We start from the raw sequence: 11777 nt of genomic DNA, 5'->3' as shown, positions 1-11777 counted from the left end.
GTGTTCTCGACATTGACAGGGTGCATAGACAAGAATTTATTGCGTGGTTTGAAAAAAGAGTAAGATAGTAATTTATTTTGAAAATGTATGTTTATATTTTAACTACCACAACTTGAGTTTAACCTTATTTAGGTTTTATTGTAGATCACCAACTTATATAATACAAGGCAAGTTGATGAGCATATGCTTTCATTAGCTCGGGGCCCTGAGAAAAGGGCTATTTTTTATCGTGGTTACAATGTTAATGGGTTCAGATTTCATACAAATCAATGTGATGAAAGTAAAAGAATACAAAATAATGGAGTTATGGTGAGAGGGGAGGATCAAAGTTGCAATGTGCTTTATTATGGACAATTAACAGACATTGTTGAACTTCAATATACTAAAGGGAACAAAGTTGTGTTGTTTAAATGTGATTGGTATGATGTATCTCGTGAAGGAATTGGTTATAAGAGAGATCGGCATGGAACCACTATTGTTAATACATCACGAAAGTTGAAAACCGTAGAGCCATTTGTATTAGCATGTCAAGCAACTCAAGTTTACTATGTTAATGGAATAAAAGAAAATTAATATTCTTAGAATTTTAGAATAACTGTTATCTCTAAAGAAAATTAATATTTTCATGATTATTTGCGAAGGTCAATTGTGGCCCTTGCAAATAATTTAGTATTAGTAAGGGTATATATTTAACTCACACAAAAAATAAACTTTTTGCAAGGAATTTTTATTGTCCCTCGGAAATAATTTGGTGGGAACATTTCCCTCCAAAATTTTTTACATTTTAATGATTATTTGTGAAGGTCAATCCTAGCCCTCGCAAATAATTTAGTATTAGTGACAGCATTTTTTTAACTGTCACAAATAATACACTTTTTGCGAGAGATTTTTAATTGTCCCTCGCAAATAATATGGAGGGAAAATTTCCCCCCAAAATATTAGCATTTGTGACGGCTATAATACATAATTGCGACAGCTTTTTTTGTTGGTCACAAATATTTCACATTTTATCAAGTATTTGCGAGGGCTTTATTTTGCCATCGCAAACAAGATTTTTTGAGAGGGCTTTTTGGGTCCGTCATAAATTCTTGGTCGCTAATAGGCATTTTTTTTGTAGTGATATTTAATTACGCTTTGTTCCATTATATTATTGTTGATTATTTCTAAGATAGGTTGTGCATCTAAATCCTTGCTATGGGTTTAGGGTGTTATGATAGTCCACAATCTAAATGACCCCTTGTGATTAAACCTAATTAATTAATTAGCCAAGTTGTTAATTAATCAATTAATCATGCAATTGCATGGAAGCACAAACAAATTACCAAAAACTAAATATGCAGCGAAAATTAAATAACACGATGATTAACGGCAAAAACCTCACTGGGTGATTTTCAGGTCACCACTTCCAAAACTCCACTATTATCAAATTAAGCAGTTACAAGTAAAGGAATCCCAAGTACCTTACCAACCTACAGTTAAACCCTTACCCTAATACCCAATTGGACTTGATCTGTAGTGACAGTTCCCACCTTTGAGGCACGGCTCCCAAGTACGTGACTAAGCAATGCGCGGATCCCAGTGTGCGACTTCTGAACACTAACTAAGAAGGAGAGGTTGGCTGCAAAGTTCTTCAGTTCATCCTACACGATGAAGATCAGGAAGATGCTTGGTCACAAAACCCTATGGTGCAAATACACAGAAACTTCTTTAGAGAAGATGAACTAGGTCAAGAACTTCGTCTTTTGATCACAATTTGCTTGAACAGAGATTGCTCAATGAGTTTTCAACTTGTGTCCCATTTGACAGCTCTTAAAACAATCCTTTTATATGTTTAGGGTTTGGAGAAAAGAAGGCCCAAAAATATATTCACGGATCCCAAGAAAATCAGATCAGAAAATCTGAAATTTTAAATCTCGACAAATAGCAGGTGTTGAGGTAGATATCGAGAAGGTGTCGAGCTTTAATGAAATTGCACTTCAGCTTACTTTTTCTTGGACAGACTTGATGACTTCAACACTTGACCTTGAAACATTGTTTCTTGAAGTATTAAAAATACCTAGAACTACCCAATTACAAGTAAAGTGCGTTTTGTCAAAGGATTAGCCAATTTACATAAATAAGTGACATATGTTCTTAATAAGTGAAAACACACATGTCCTAACAATCTCCCCCTTTGGCTATCCATGACAAAACCACAACAAACAAATGAACATATGAGAGAAGTCATAAATCACTAAACTCATATTCACTTGTTGAATACAATAAAATCTATCCCAACACAAACTCTTGAAAAACTTTGCAAGAAGAGAGTTTATGGCAAGTAGACTTTGACAACCTGTATTTCTGAAACATTTTAAACAAAACTCATCAAGGCATCTTATGTGAAATGGAAATAATAGATTGCATACAAATATAATGAACATGTGTATAAAGATAGAGAAGAAACAACACATGAAGAGAGAGGTGAAAGAAACATACATCCATATATAAAAAGAAGTATAAGTACAATGTATATAAAAATGGTCAAAGGACCTCATATACAAGATCAATATATCTATAAAGAATAGAAAAGAAAAGATACATAAAAACCTTACTACATCTCTCAAGAATATTAACACTCCCCCTATTAAAATGTCCTATACTAACTCTCCTCCTAAGATGACTACTCTCATAACCTAAAATAACTCTCCCTTTTTGTCACGAGTGACAAAGGGTAGAGTGTCATGTAGACATCTCATCAATAGAGCTAGCATCTCCATCATCATCATCATCCTCAGAATCCTTAGAATCTGAAACTGCCGGAGTAGGTGGTGAAGGAGTAGCCTCTAGAGCAAAACCACTCATGGTCGCCTGCCGTCGTGCAATACGACCAACATGAACATTCACTTGATACAACTCAACAGAGAGTGTATCAAGGCGAGTGTCCATGCGCTGCAGCTACGCCATAATATCTCCTAGAGATACATCACCCGTAGAGGAAGAAGGAGCAGATGTAGATGGAGCTGATTTGGATGGAGTAGATCTGGACGGAGCCGAACGGGAGGGAGGAGTGGAATCTGTCTGTCGCGACCTAAACTGAGTCTTACTACGTTTTATAGTAGCGGCATCTATGGCAGATATGTGTGTGAAGTGGTCGAACACAGGAAAGGGAATGGAAAAATGATGTAAGATCCTCGTGATAGTGGAAGGAAAGATGAGCTTATCACGGGACGCCGAATCAAGATGAACATCTATGATAGAAAGAATAAAGTGAGAAGGAAAATTTATAGTGAGATGCTCAAGAAGAGATAACAAAAATCGAGCACGAGGCTCTGTGATAGAGTTGTAGTGAGAGAGAGGATGGAGTACAAACGTCATCACCATGTTCAGGAATCTAGGACCTTTAGCAAAAGGCCTACATGATGTGTACTGATGCTCACCCCAATCAGCAGGGTGCTGACAAAAGGCAGAGATGAGCTCATCTTTGGACACAGTCCTCAGACGCTCATAAGAAGGATAATCAGGAAACTTTATCCTAGAAACCCTAAGCACATCCGTAACTAGCTGCGGTGTGATAGGGATGCGCGTACCTCGAACTCGAGTGAAAAAGAGAGGTATTGAACGATCTATCCTGTGCATGTTGGAGTAAAACTCCTGAATCAGCACGAGAGGACAAGTGACCGGGACGTCACACAGTGACTCCCATCCCCTACTGTGAATGACAGAGGGAAGGTCAGTATCGGCGAAGTTCGCTAGAATGACTTGGCGTTCTGAATGAACACCTCGTTGAGAAAAGTTCTCTGTAAATGCCTTGTGGGCATCTCCATCATGGAACTGAAGGTTAAGAGGATCAGAGTCAGAAGAAGAGGAAGTTCCAGAACGTAGAGGCTTCCGAGTAGGAGTGGATTTACGTTTGGGTGCCATAGACACTACTAACGTAAAAGAATGAGAATGAGATAGAGAGGGAGACATTTAGAAAAGTCCCAACATAGTTCAAATATAGCAAATATGATGAAAAAAAAGAACGTATGCATGGGAATGCATGAGCATGTGACATGCAAATCAAAAAGGCATCATGGGCTCAGCCTAATCCAATCCTACTAGCACACAAACATATAGCACACATCTAAATGCATGTAAATATCATTCTAATGCACATGGAATGCAATGTATGACATTTTGAAATTATTTAAGTGAAAACCCAACCAAAATTTCAATGAAAACTCATCAATTTTGAAAAACCCCAAAAATTTCAAAAAATCCCAAAACCTAGGTTTCAAAACATGCAATGCATGAAAAAGGAAGGGAAAAAATGAACTTACCAAGTGATAGAAATCAAGGGAAGACCGAAATGGAAGAGGGTTTGAAGATTTGAGTGAGAGAAAATTGGTTGAGAGATGAAAAGCCGTCGGACAGATCGAGAGAAATCGAGGAAATAAGTGAAAAATCGCGGCAGGCCCTTTTATAGACACCTCAGTAATTCTCGATAGCTGAGGTGTCGAGAGGTATCGAGGAAGCTATCAAGGAAGGTGTCGAGAATTTGGCCTTCGACGGATGGAGGTATCGAGGTGCAAGATCAAATTTCAAAGATCAGAAGCTCGATCGATCGATAAGGTGTCGAGGAGGTGTCAAGGAGACAGAAACTTTCTCGATCGATCCACCAGGTGTCGAGACAGGTATCGAGATTGCGATAAGAAAAGGCTTGAGAAGTTCGACAGATGACCAGGTATCGAGGAGGTGTCGAGGAGGTGTCGAGACAGTAGATAAAAGCAGTTTTTCGAGAAGAGAAAAACATAGACATGAATGCAATCCAACATACACCTCAACCAATGATCCACTCAACATATAAAGCTTTCAAAATCATCTCTCAACAAGAATTTAAGCACATGGATCCTCAAAAACACACACACACACTAAACTAATCTAAACAATTTTATTTTTCAAAAACAAGTTAAGACAGTTTGGTGAGCATACATTAGCACATGTAGAACCTTTGTGATGGCCAAATCACATTGTACCTGCACATGTATCAAAAGTAGCAAAGAATATTGCGTGTTGTGTGTGAAAAACATCGCAAGATTGCATATGTGTATACATGTTATGATGATTTGAGATATGAGAAAATAACTTTAACTCACATACAATCATAACTGTTTGATGGGAACTATCACCTTTGAGGTACATCTTATAACTCCCACATCTCCTAGAATACACGCTTGCAACCATATTTAAAGCATGTTTTATCTTTTTGCTTTTTATTTTCTTTGCATATTTTCTTTTATTTTAGCATACCATATATGGGCATATAAAAGAGAGAAAAGAAATACCAAAGATGTTAAGCATTTGACGTCGCACTTTTGCTATGCTGAAGCATACGAATGTCTTTGACACTGTACTTTTGCTATGCCGAAGCATACATGTGTCATTTATGATTGGCGAGCAACAGTGGTGAGATGGTTATTTATGCCTTTCTCTTAGTATTTTCTAGTCCTATCCGTCAAAAAGAGTGATATGAGTGTTAAGCTTTTAAGAGATAACTTAATCTTACTCATCACAAACAAGAGCCACAAAGCTCACTTGCTTAGTTGTGCATAGAGATGCTCATCTAAGCTACAAGAGATACAAAGTTTAGAAACTTTGTTTTAATGACCATCCAAGGTACACAAGTACCAAAGTACACAAAACACACACTGTTTTTGTATTTTTCTGATTTTTTCAATTTTTTTATTTTATTTTATTTTAAAGACAAAAGTAAACAAAACTGAAAGTAAACACACAAAACATGTTAAACAAAGCAAAACATAAAACTAGATTGACTCAACAAAAATGCAAAACACACAAGTAATGCAACAAAAAAACAACAAGGGAGAAGAAAGTGATGAAATCACTTAAGAGTCTTTTTTCTTCCACACCTTGGAAGAACCTTTCCTTTGATTGAATCCTTGAACCGGTGGTGAGGGGGAAAAATTGAAACCGTTCAAGTTAGAAAGAAACATGAGGGCTTTTAGAATATCTTTAAGAGGAGCAAGAGAGGATTGAAGCTAATTTTGGCTTCCAGATGCTATTATGCCGTTGCTCTGTTGAGTGGCTAGCCACTTATAGCAATTAGGTCGAGTATGACCGGTAGCTTTACAATGATGACAGAGATGCTGCTTCTTTTGTTTAGGCTTTTGAGAGTTAGCCTTCTTAGCCCTAGGGTTTTTAACATCTTTCTTATCTTGTTTAGGAGGTGCTCCTAAGATAGATTTACCCTTGTCTAAGTTCTCACTAGCTAATTCAATTTTGACATTAGTGTTTTCAATTTCAGTGTTATTAGCAGGAGAAACAAAAATAGTATTGCTAGTAGAAGCAGTATTAGAGAAAGAAAGACCATACCCCAAGCCAGTTCGATCTGAAGCAGATTTCTGATTGCTAAGCATCTCATCAAGCTTTGCACTTGAAGTCCTCTCTAATTGAGCTCTAACTTGAAATAGCTCAGCTTCAAGCTTCTTGGTCTTCTCAGCCAAAAAGTTGTTCTCAAACCTCAGTGCTCCAATAGTTTGATTCACCTCATCAACCTTTGTGGACAACTCTTCACGATCAAGTTCCACATCACTGAGCTTCTTGGTGGCCAGCCTATACAATTTCTCATGCTTCTCAGAGAGCTTGTAAAGCTTCTCATAGGCTGAGTGGATATCATCTTGATCATCCATTTTCTTAAATTTGGACTCTACCAGTTCTTCTTCTTCATCCACTTTTTCAACAATCCCTTCAGTAGGATTGACTGTGGCAGTGAAGGCATTTAAGATTCCGTCATCCTCATTATCGGAATCATCTTCGGGCTCAGTGTCACTCAAGGTTGCAGCAAGTGCCTTACTCTTCCTAATACTCTTGAGATATGTTGGGCATTCATGCTTCATGTGACCGAATCCATGACATCCGAAGCACTTTGGTCCAGCTGGAATAGTGTACTGACCGCCATCCTTAGTGTCCTTCTTCCCTTTGTCTTGGTTCTTAAACTGAGAAGAACTGGATTGTCTGCGATCCTTGTCGAAGTTCCTCCCATTGTCATTCTTCATAAACTTTTTGAACTGCCTTGTAATGTAGGACTTCATCTTAGAATCTTCATCATCGGAAGACTCATCTATATCACTGCTTTTTGCCTTCAAGGCCATGCTTTTGCCTTTACTAGTTTTGCCAATCCTAGATAGTCTTAGCTTGTAGGTTTGCAAGTTTCCAACCAGCTCAATCAAAGGAATTTTGTCAATGTCCTTTGATTCTTCTATTGTCGTAATCTTGGCATGCAATCTCTCAGGTAGAGATTTGAGCACCTTCCTTACAACCTTGGGTTCAGGAATGGTTTCCCCAAGATTGAAGGTTGAGTTCACTATGTCCTTTAGCTTGGCATAGAACTCATCAAATGACTCATCCTCCTCTATCTTAATTTCTTCAAAGCTTGTAGTGAGCCTCTGAAACTTTGAATCTTTGACAGCCTTTGTTCCTTCATAGGTTGTCTGGAGGATGGTCTAAGCTTCCTTAGCAATTTCAGTTGAGGATATCTTCTTAAACTCCTCATTGGTGACTGCGCTAAATAGGGCATTTAACGCTCTGCTGTTGAAGTTAGCCGCCTTGATCTTTGTGTCATCCCAATCGGCCGGTTCTTCTTTTGGCTTGGTCTAGCCAATCTCTACAGCCTGCCACACCTTCTCATCTAAAGATTGCAAGAAGACTCTCATGCGTACTTTCCAGTATGCATAGTTAGTGCCATCAAATAAAGGAGGTATAATTAATGACTATCCTCTATCCATGACAAGCAGGGGTCAATGGATCAACACAGCAAAGATTAAACCTAATCAGAGTGTGCTTGCTCTGATACCACTTGATAGTCCACAATCTGAATGACCCCTTGTAATTAACCTAATTAATTAATTAGCCAAGTTGTTAATTAATCAATTAATCATGCAATTGCGTGAAAGTACAAACAAATCATCAAAAACTAAATATGCAGCGGAAATTAAATAATACGGTAATTTGTTTACGAATGGGGAAAACCCTAACAGCAAAAACCCCACCGGGTGATTTTTAGGTCACCACTCCCGAAACTCCACTATTATCAAATCAAGCGGTTACAAGTAAAGGAATCCCAAGTACCTTACCAACCTACAGTTGAACCCTTACCCCAATACCCAATTGAACTTGATCTATAGCGACAGTTCCCATCTTTGATGCATGGCTCCCAAGTATGTGACTAACCAATGCATGGATCCTAGTATGTGACTTCTGAAGGAAAGGTTGGCTGCAAAGTTCTTCAGTTCATCCTACACGATGAAGATCAGGAAGATGCTTGGTCACAAAACCCTATGGTGCAAATACACAGCAACTTCTTCAGAGAAGATGAACTAGGTCAAAAACTTCCTCTTTTGATTATAATTTGCTTGAATAGAGATTGCTCAATGAGTTTTCAACTTGTGTCCCACTTGACAGCTCTTAAAACAATCCTTTTATATGTTTAGGGTTTGGAGAAAAGAAGGCCCAAAAACATATTCACGGATCCCAAGAAGATCAGGTCAGAAAATCTGAAATTTTAAATCTCGACAGATAGCAAGTGTCGAGGTAGCTATCAAGAAGGTGTCGAGCTTTAATGAAATTGCACTTTAGCTTGCTTTTTCTTGGACAGACTTGATGACTTCAACACCTGACCTTGAAACCTTGTTTCTTGAAGTATTAAAAACACCTAGAACTACCCAATTACAAGTAGAGTGCATTTTGTCAAAGGATTAACCAATTTACATAAATAAGTGACATATGTTCTTAATAAGTGAAAACACATATGTCCTAACATGTTACACAAAAGATATCGAGATAAAGTAGTAATATTCTTAGTACTTTATGTTGATGATATTCTACTAATTGGAAATGATGTAGGGGTAATGTCACTAGTAAAGGTTTGGTTGTCAACCCAATTTGATATGAAGGACTTGGATGAAGCTAACTTTATTCTAGGGATCAAGTTTTGGAGAGATTGCAAGAAAAGAATGTTAGGTTTGTCACAAGCTGGGTATATAGATAAGGTTCTAGAACGGTTTAGCATGCAAAACTTCAAGAAATGATTGCTTCCTTTCAGACATGGAGTTCCTCTGTCTGATGACCAAAGGCCTAAGACTATTGAGGAAGAAAATATGATGAGACAAGTTCCTTATGCTTCTGCAATGGGAAGTCTCACGTATGCCATGCTTAGTACTAGACCAGATATCTGTTATTCAATTGGTATGGTTAGCCGATATCAATCAAATTTAGGACCAAAACATTGGCAAGCTGTAAAGCATATTCTCAAGTATCTACGGAGAATGAGAGATTATATGCTTGTTTATCGGTGTGAGGATTTGATTTCCATTGGTTATATAGATTCAAATTTTCAATCAGATCTTGATTTTAGAAAGTCCACTTCAGGTTATGTATTCACCTTGGGAGGTGGAGCCATAAGTTGGAGGAGTGTCAAGCAATCTTGCATTGCCGACTCCACCATGGAAGCTGAATATGTTACTGCTTGTGAAGTGGCAAAGGAAGTTGTTTGGCTTAAGAAATTCCTTTCTGATCTCGGTGTTGTGAGAATGGAGCAAGTTCCTATCACATTGTTTAGTGGCAATAGTGAAGTGGTTGCACAATCCAAAGATCCAAGGAATCACAATAAAGGAAAGCACATTGAAAGAAATAAGGGTCATCAATGGGCCAGGTCGGGTTGGCCTAGCCCATCTTTACTTGGCCCATGGGCATAATGGGCTGGGCATAATGGGCTATTAACTAGTTAACAGGCCGGGTCGGGCTAGGCCGAAAGAGAAAACCTCAACCCATGACCCTGCCCATGGGCAATGCCCATTTTGTCATTAGCAAGATGGGCTATCAGGTAGGGCCTAATAGACTACTCATGAGCTTGTGTTAGCATATTAATTTATTATTTTTATAAGGAAATAATCAATTTTTTATAAGGGAATAATCAATGGGCACAATGGATTGGGCATAATGGGCTATTAACTAGTTAACGGGCCAGGTCGGGTTGGGTCAAAAGAAAAAACCTCAACCCATGACTCTGCCCATAGGCAATGCCCATTTCGTCATTAGCAAGTTGGGCTATCTGGTTGGGCCTAATAGGCTACTCATGGGCTTGTATTAGCATATTATTTTAGTATTTTTATGAGGAAAAAAAATCAATTTTTCATAAGGGAATAATCAATTGATTTTTTTAAAGGAAAGAATTAAAGAATTTAATACTTAATTACAAATTTTTTTCAGTCAAATCTATTTAATTTTTTTTTTTGTTTTGTTGATGGAAACCTATTTAAATTTTTTTTTTATTAAGGCTTTAAATAGATTTTTATTTTTATCTTTAATAAAAAAAAAGTCAAATGGTTAATTCAAATTTCCTAGACTACTAGAAAAATATATATCTAGTAAACTAAGTTTAGCATTATTACTTTGAGTATCTTAGTGGTTTAGGGAGTTCTTTTAAGAAATTCTTCTATAATATCTCAAGATCAATTCTTCATACACTTCCTATATATTTTTGTTATGAATTATGAGTTATTGGGTTGGGCCAAAGAGTTAGGCCAACGGGCTGGGCAACGGGTTGAGCTATTGGGCTAGCCTACCGAGTACCCATGGGCATAAAAACTAACTCACGGCCTGACCCATTGGGCTAGTGGGCTACCCATGAGCCTCAATAACAATGGGCTAGGCCGCACATTAGCCCAATGGGCTGTCGGGTTTTTGGGTCAGGCTCTGGGCCGCGGGTTATTTGATGACCCTTAGAAAGAAAGTACCACATCATTCAAGATATTGTTGCTCGAGAAGATGTAGTAGTAGCAGCAAAGATAGATAGTGTAAATAATCTAGCAGATCCCTTTACCAAAGCCTTGCCCCAAAGGACTTTCGAGTCACATTTGGAGGGTATGGGAGTTAGATTAGTGCGCAATAGTCTTTAGGGCAAGTGGAAAATTGTTAGGATTAGTACCCTTAAATCTTATTGTATGATGCTAAGTATGACATTATGTATTACTTAATGTTGTAATTAATAAAGTTGTTTTATTATTATCTAAAATAATGGTAACATCAATATTTGGACATTATCATATAGTCCATGAGATGCATAGTATGTGATTTATGTGATTTAGTCACAGAAGATATAAATCACAAGTTCTTTGTAAACTCAGAATTCTAGTTTATAGTCGATGATAAAATTGGGCATTTCATCTGCAAAGATTATAACATATTAACTAAGATGATTTGTCTTGATCATGGAAGTAGAGACCTCTAGTTGATATGTTTTAAGAGTTAAGACATATTGAACTGGACCGCTGTGAGATTTATTATTCTGCTAACGACTGTCAAATGAATAATAAATCTCACGACTTCTATTTACATGAACTCTTAATCCTAAGAGAATAATGGACCTGATCATAAAGTGTAGGTTGCTTTGATATATCGGGAGTAAGATCTAAAGTTACAATCAAAACCTCAGTATGTTGGGTAGCCACATTTAGTATTGATGTAACATATATTCTCAAGATGGAATTCATAATCTCTTAACGGAGATTATGGGACTTTCCATTTTGAAACACTTTTTCCAAAACCTATGGGACTTTCCTATTGATAATACTTTTGCAAAACTCTATTCACTCTTGAATATTGTTTTGAAAAAATCTTTGGAAGTTTTTATCTCTGAGAAGTATTTTTTCAAAATTCACAAAATTTTATCTTTTAAAATTGACATTCATTTTCCAAAAGTCCATGGAACTTTTCATCTCCTTGAAAATAATCATTTT

Source organism: Quercus suber, unplaced genomic scaffold (assembly GCF_002906115.3).
Source record: "Quercus suber isolate HL8 unplaced genomic scaffold, Cork oak 2.0 scaffold_208, whole genome shotgun sequence".
Lineage (NCBI taxonomy): Eukaryota > Viridiplantae > Streptophyta > Magnoliopsida > Fagales > Fagaceae > Quercus > Quercus suber.
The sequence above is the reverse complement of the archived record's forward strand: the minus strand, read 5'-3'. Positions refer to the sequence as shown.